General features: G+C 49.0%; 1 protein-coding gene and 1 non-coding gene across 2 annotated transcripts in view; one reads left to right on the forward strand and one right to left on the reverse strand.

Annotated features, from left to right (window-relative positions):
- LOC125132948 (zinc finger protein 551-like) overlaps window positions 1–2,914 on the reverse strand; it is a 44,363-nt gene extending 41,449 nt beyond the window's left edge. Inside the window, exon 1 of the mRNA XM_047790835.1 lies at window positions 2,640–2,914. The gene's annotated coding sequence lies outside the window, so the exon portion shown is untranslated. The remainder of the gene's footprint in view (window positions 1–2,639) is intronic.
- A 571-nt stretch (window positions 2,915–3,485) lies between these two features.
- LOC125134780 (small nucleolar RNA SNORA70) lies at window positions 3,486–3,617 on the forward strand. Its single transcript, XR_007136781.1, has one exon. It is a non-coding gene; the product is annotated as a small nucleolar RNA SNORA70 (small nucleolar RNA).
- The last annotated feature ends 2,383 nt before the right edge of the window (window positions 3,618–6,000 follow it).

Consider the following 6,000-nt stretch of genomic DNA (forward strand, 5'->3'; position numbering starts at 1 on the left):
AGTTTCCACTATGGCACAGCAGGCCATTGCCGCAGCTGCGGCTTAGATTTGATCCCTGGCCCCGGAAGTTTCAGATGCCACAGGTGCAGCCACAGGATCAATTCTGAATCCTCTGCTTCACTCTCATTGTTAACAGACTGAATGTTTATGTTCCCCCCAAACTCACAGCTGACAGACTGCCTCCCAATCTCATGGTATTACAAGCTGGTGGGAAGAAACATGGATCAGATGTGGTCATGACGGTAAACTCCACATGAATGGAATTATGCAGGCTTATAAATGTAAAAAGCTTGTTCCTCTCTCCACCAGGTAAGGACACAGTGAGCAGACGGTGTCTATGAACCAGGAAGCAGGCTCACAGGAAACACATGATGTAACCATGCAGTCCTAATCTTGGGACTTCTAGCTTCCAGAACTGTAAGAAATAAACTTCTCGTGGGTTTGGGTCTTCTTCTTGTTGTTTTTTGTTTTGTCTTTTTATTTTTTTGGATTTATTTATTTATTTTTTTGCCTTTTCTAGGGCCACTCCCATGGCATATGGAGGTTCCCAGGCTAGGGGTCGAATCGGAGCTACAGCCACCGGCCTATGGAAGAGCCACAGCAACTCGGGATCCGAGCCACGTCTTCGACCTACACCACAGCTCACGGCAACGGCGGATCCCTAACCCACTGAGTGAGGCCAGGGATCGAACCCACAACCTCATCATTCCTAGTCGGATTTGTTAACCACTGAGCCACAACGGGAACTCCTGTTTTGTCTTTTTAGGACCACACCAATAGCACGTGGAAGTTCGAAGCCTAGGGGTCAAATCGGAGCTGCAGCTGCTGGTGTACACCACAGCCGCAGCAACGCCAGATCTGACCCATGTCTGCAACCTACACCACAGCTCACGGTAACACTGGATCCTTAACCCACTGATTGAGGCCAGGGATAGATCCTGCATCCTCGTGGATATTAGTTGGGTTCTTAACCTGCTGAGCCACAACAGGAATTCCCTTCTGGTGTTTTTAAGTCACCTACTTTATGGTATTTTATAATGGGAACACAAGCAGACCAAGACACTTTCCTTCCACAGTAGGAAATCTAGTTAACCCTTAACAGAAACACATCCAGAATGCAGCCACTTCTGAGCCACCACTCTGTCCCATGAGCCCTTAAGCAGACTACTGTAAAAACCTCCACCCCGGTTTTCCCTCCTCTTCCCTCAGCCTTACCATCTCTTCTCCACTCTGCAACCCGATGGAGCCTGTTGAGACCTAGGTAAGATCATTCCCCTCCTCTGATCTAAACTTCCCATCAACTCCAGAATGGATACGCAACTTCTCAGGCTGCCATTCCAGTTCTGAGTCACGTTCTCCTGCTCCTTTGCTCTTACAAGAAAGAAGACCTTAATGATTCCAGCTGAGCTTTACCTCTGAGCATTTTTCCCTCCCTGGTACTGGGATAAACTTTTCACACTTGTCTACATCAGGTGCCAGAAATGGAAATACCTCCATATAATCCTTGGTACTGACCCGAGCCCCTGGGCTTGAGGTTTCTGCAGAGTCCCCAGATCGTAGGTCTAGAGGAATGAAACGTAAAAAATCCCAGGACACGGGAGTTCCCATCGTGGCAGAGTGGTTAACGAATCCGACTAGGAACCATGAGGTTGCAGGTTCGGTCCCTGCCCTTGCTCAGTGGGTTAACGATCCGGTGTTGCCGTGAGCTGTGGTGTAGGTTGCAGACACGGCTCGGATCCTGCGTTGCTGTGGCTCTGGCGTAGGCTGGCAGCTGCAGCTCCGATTCGACCCCTAGCCTGGGAACCTCCATATGCCGCGGGAGCGGTCCAAGAAATGGCAAAAAAAAAAAAAAACAAAAAACAAAAAAAATTCCAGGACACCATAATACAGAGAGTATGTGGGTGAGGGTAGGGAACAGTAAGAGAAGGAAACACCCAACACATACCTATGCAGGTTCCATAAGCACTTCCGCAGCCACGTTTTAAGAGACAGACGACGGATTGTGACAACCATATATATTCACACCGCGTTTCAACGGCCTCAGGCCTCTGGGTACCCATGCCTGGCCCGTGAGCCTAGTGAACTGGGGCTGGATGTCTACCTCCTGTGCCTCCATGTCTCACCTTACCAGCTCTGGGTACCTGAACAAAGATCCAACCTCCTGGTGCCCCAACGTCTTCATTCCCCTCCTTCAGTCTGTTTCTCCGTTACAGAACCTTTGGGAAACTTAAAAACTTACTGCAGTTCGCGTGCTTCCTTGGTTTAAAAATTCTCCATAGCTCTCAAGAGTCCTGGGAACATAAGTAGTGCCCTCAGCCGGCTAGTCCAGGCGAGACTCCGCCTCAAACTTTTCCCCAGCCGGGCACAGCGGACCCCAGGTTTCCCGAGTTCTCACGGCTCAGTCCCAACTCCGAGCCTTGGCACATGCTGGTTCCTGGGCCCGTAACCCTCTCGCACATCTAATCACACTCCCGGTAGTGAAGTTAAACAGGAAAACTCAAGGGTTACATTTATTCGCAGCCGCTGTCAGAAACGCCGAACCGTCCTGGACACCGAGGCCTCGGCTGCGGGAACGAGAACACTCGGGGCTTTAGCGTTTCCTGGGATGAAGGCGGTGAGGGCCGGCAGGACACGCTTACCTGAACCGGGTCCATCGGCGCGGCCGCCGCCATCCAGGCCTGTGGGCGGAACGGGGCAGGAAGAGGGCCGGCGGTCCTTAAACCGGCCCGGGTGCGTATCATCTCGCGCGACGCCGCGGCCGAGCCTCACACTCGCCTTTGTGCAGCTGGAACAAAGAAGCCTTTGACCCTTCCTCGGTCCTGTGCTGGCCGCCCCGACTCAGCGCTCCCGAACTTCTGTAGGGATGAACACACCCGAGCAGCCAAAATGACCGCCCGGAGGAGGACGCCGGAAGTCCCGCCCACGCGAGTGACACGCACGGAATCGCCTCTATTCTGAGCCTTCATTGGCTCAGTAAGGCTGCCAATCGACGCCGAGCACTCTGGGCCACGTAGTTCTCACGCCAGGGCTACGGCGCTCCCACAGGGCCCCTGGGCAATAATCTTGCACCCGCGAGAGGCGCTGGGAAATGGAGTCTCCCGGGCCCAGGATTTAGAAGGGGAAATAGTCCATTCTTAAAGGCGCAGAGTTCAGTTTTCTGAGGGACTGTTGTGTTGCCTGCAGATGTTCAACCATGTTTGAGAGGTTTAGTTCACACTCTGTGAAGTTCATCGTGCTCCCTGAGACCAAATATATCTTTTTGGATGCTCCAGAGGACACACATCCAAACGCACATATCATACATAGTGATTGAGAAACAATATGTGGCCATTGGTAGGAGAAGCTAATAAAGACTTCATAGTAGGAGGTATGACACGGGTATGAGATTAAGAAATACAAACTACTGTTCTTAACAAACCAAAATTGGGTTGGAACACCTGACTCAGCAAATCCAATCTATCTATCATGGTGAAGACACCGAGTAAGGGCAGCCAATTAAGCCAAACGTGCTCTTTTCTCCATGAGGGCCCGGTGTGCAAAGGCTGCAAAAAACAGCCTCCTTGGTAGTGTATTCAGCCTGTTGCCTTAGGTTGCCCTAAGGGATCTTGGGGACAGCCCTTTCCAGTGGACATTCATGACTGGCATGCTGTCCCAATCTAGGCTCCAGACAGGCATGCGCAGTGCCTTTGGAAAGCCCCAGGGCACGGTGGCCAGAGTCCACATTGGCCAAGTCATAATGTCCATCCACATCAAACTGCAGCATAAGGAGCATGTGATTGAGGCACTATGCAGAGCCAAGTTCAAGTTCCCTGGCCACCAAAAGATCCACATCTCTAAGGAGTGGGTATTTACTAAGCCAATGCAGATGAATTTGAAAATACGGTGGCAGAAAATCTCGGAGGGCTGTGGGGTCAAATACATCCCTAATCGCAGCCCCCCGGGGCAAATTCCAGGCCCTGCACTCATGAGATCCTTGGTGGCATTGTCCCCTCCTTAACGCTCAACAATAAATCCTACTTTCCTATATATAAAAAAAAAAAAAGACACCGAGTAAGGAGACTAGGCAGCTCATACTCAAAAGACATGAACTCGGAGTTCCCTTCAAGTTGCCACGAAACAAATATGACCAATATTCATGAGCATGCAGTTTCCATCCCTGGACTTGCTCAGTGGGTTAAGGATCTGGCGTTGCTTTGAGCTATAGTGTAGGTCGTCACCGCGGCTTGGATCTGGCATTGCTGTGGCTGTAGTGTAGGCCACTGGCTACAGCTCCAATTCAACCCCTAGCCTGGGAACCTCCATGTACTGTGGGTTTGGCCCTAAAACGGAAAAAAAAAAATCAAAAGACTTGAACTCCCCAGAGTGGCTTTCAAGGAAGGATTTTCTTCCTTCCTTCCTTTTTCTTTTTTCTTTCTTTCTTTCTTTTTTTTGGCCACACCCTCATCATCCTGGACCATGGATCAAACCTGCACCACAGTAGTGAATTAAGCTACAGCATTGACAACAGCAGACCCTTAATCCCACTGCAGCACAAACCACGAGGGAACTCCTCAAGAGACGATTTTTAAAGACCAGGTGGCAGGATGGGTGATCAGCCTGTGCAAAATTCTCTGGTTGATGATGAGATAACAGGGTGATATTTTGAGATTCTCAACTATCAGTTTTCTGACTCCAGTCTGGGGTATAAATGCTAGTTATCAGCATGCAGCTTTTTTTTTTTTTTCCCTCTCTCTCTTTGTAGGGCAGCACCTGTTGTAGGAATCTCATACAGAGACAGGACACCAAGGCTTTTTGCCAGGAAGCAGGGTTTATTTGTGCCCACACTGGCTCAGTGGATTCACATCCAAAGGCTGAGTCCTGAATGCAGCGGGGTTCTATCTGATATACCCTCTGTTATTTTTTCTTTGACACTTTGGTTCCTTTGTCCCCCTTATAAGGTAACATGCATTCTGTAAATTCTGGTTGGATGGTCTGTGCTACAGAGTTGCACATGGACAGTGATTATGTCTTGCTGCTGCAGAGTTACTCATGCGGACACAGACGCTGGTTATGTCACGTTGCCTTCCCTTTGTTCTGGGAGGGCCCTTACCGCACACCCATGGCATATGGAAGGTCCCAGGCCAGGGGTCAAATTGGAGTGGCAGCTGTTGGCCCATGCCACAGCCACAGCAACCGAGATCCGAGCTGTGTGTTTGACCTATGCCAAAGCTTGCAGCAATGCCAGACCCTCAATCCACTGGGAGAGGCAAGGGATTGAACTCTCTAGTTCTCATGGACACTAGCTGGGTTCATTACAGCTAAGCTGCAACAGAAACTCCCAGCATGCACCTTTAGCATCTGCAACAATTAAAGGATATGGCTGAGGCTTTGAGGAAGAACTAAATGTCTTTAACTTTGAAAAGAAATGTCTTTAGCTTTGTCTTTGGCCAAAACTATTACTAAGTTGTCTTACTGCTTTCTTTTGCTTCTGCATTTTCTCACTTGTGCCTTTTTGCTCTTTGGAACTGGGAGAAGACCTAGGAGGCTAATGCTTCGCTATAAAAAGTCAGGGGACAAAGCAGTTGGAGGTGTCCGTCCTTGGGAAGGCCCCACAGGGTCTTGCTCTGTTTCACTGTTAATAAAATAGTGACATTCCCTTGGGGTGCAGTGGGTTAAGGATTTGGTGTTGTCACTAGAGGCTGGGGTCACTACTGTAGCTGGAATTTGATCATTGGCCCAGGAACTTCCCCATTTTGTGGGTGTGGCCAAAAAGAAAAAAAATAAAATAGATCAGCAACTAGGATAAATCGTGCAGCACAGGGAAATATAACCATTGTGTGTAATGCCAGAGCCTTAACTCACTGTGCCACAAGGAAACCTCTATAACAACTGTAAATGCAGTATACTCTATAAAAGTATTGAATCACTGTTCTACATGTGAAACTAATGTGATATTGTAAAATAACCATACTGAAATAAAAATTCGTAAATAAATAATAAAAATAAACATTTCCATGTTTC

The sequence above is a fragment of the Phacochoerus africanus genome, chromosome 8 (genome assembly GCF_016906955.1).
Source record: "Phacochoerus africanus isolate WHEZ1 chromosome 8, ROS_Pafr_v1, whole genome shotgun sequence".
Lineage (NCBI taxonomy): Eukaryota > Metazoa > Chordata > Mammalia > Artiodactyla > Suidae > Phacochoerus > Phacochoerus africanus.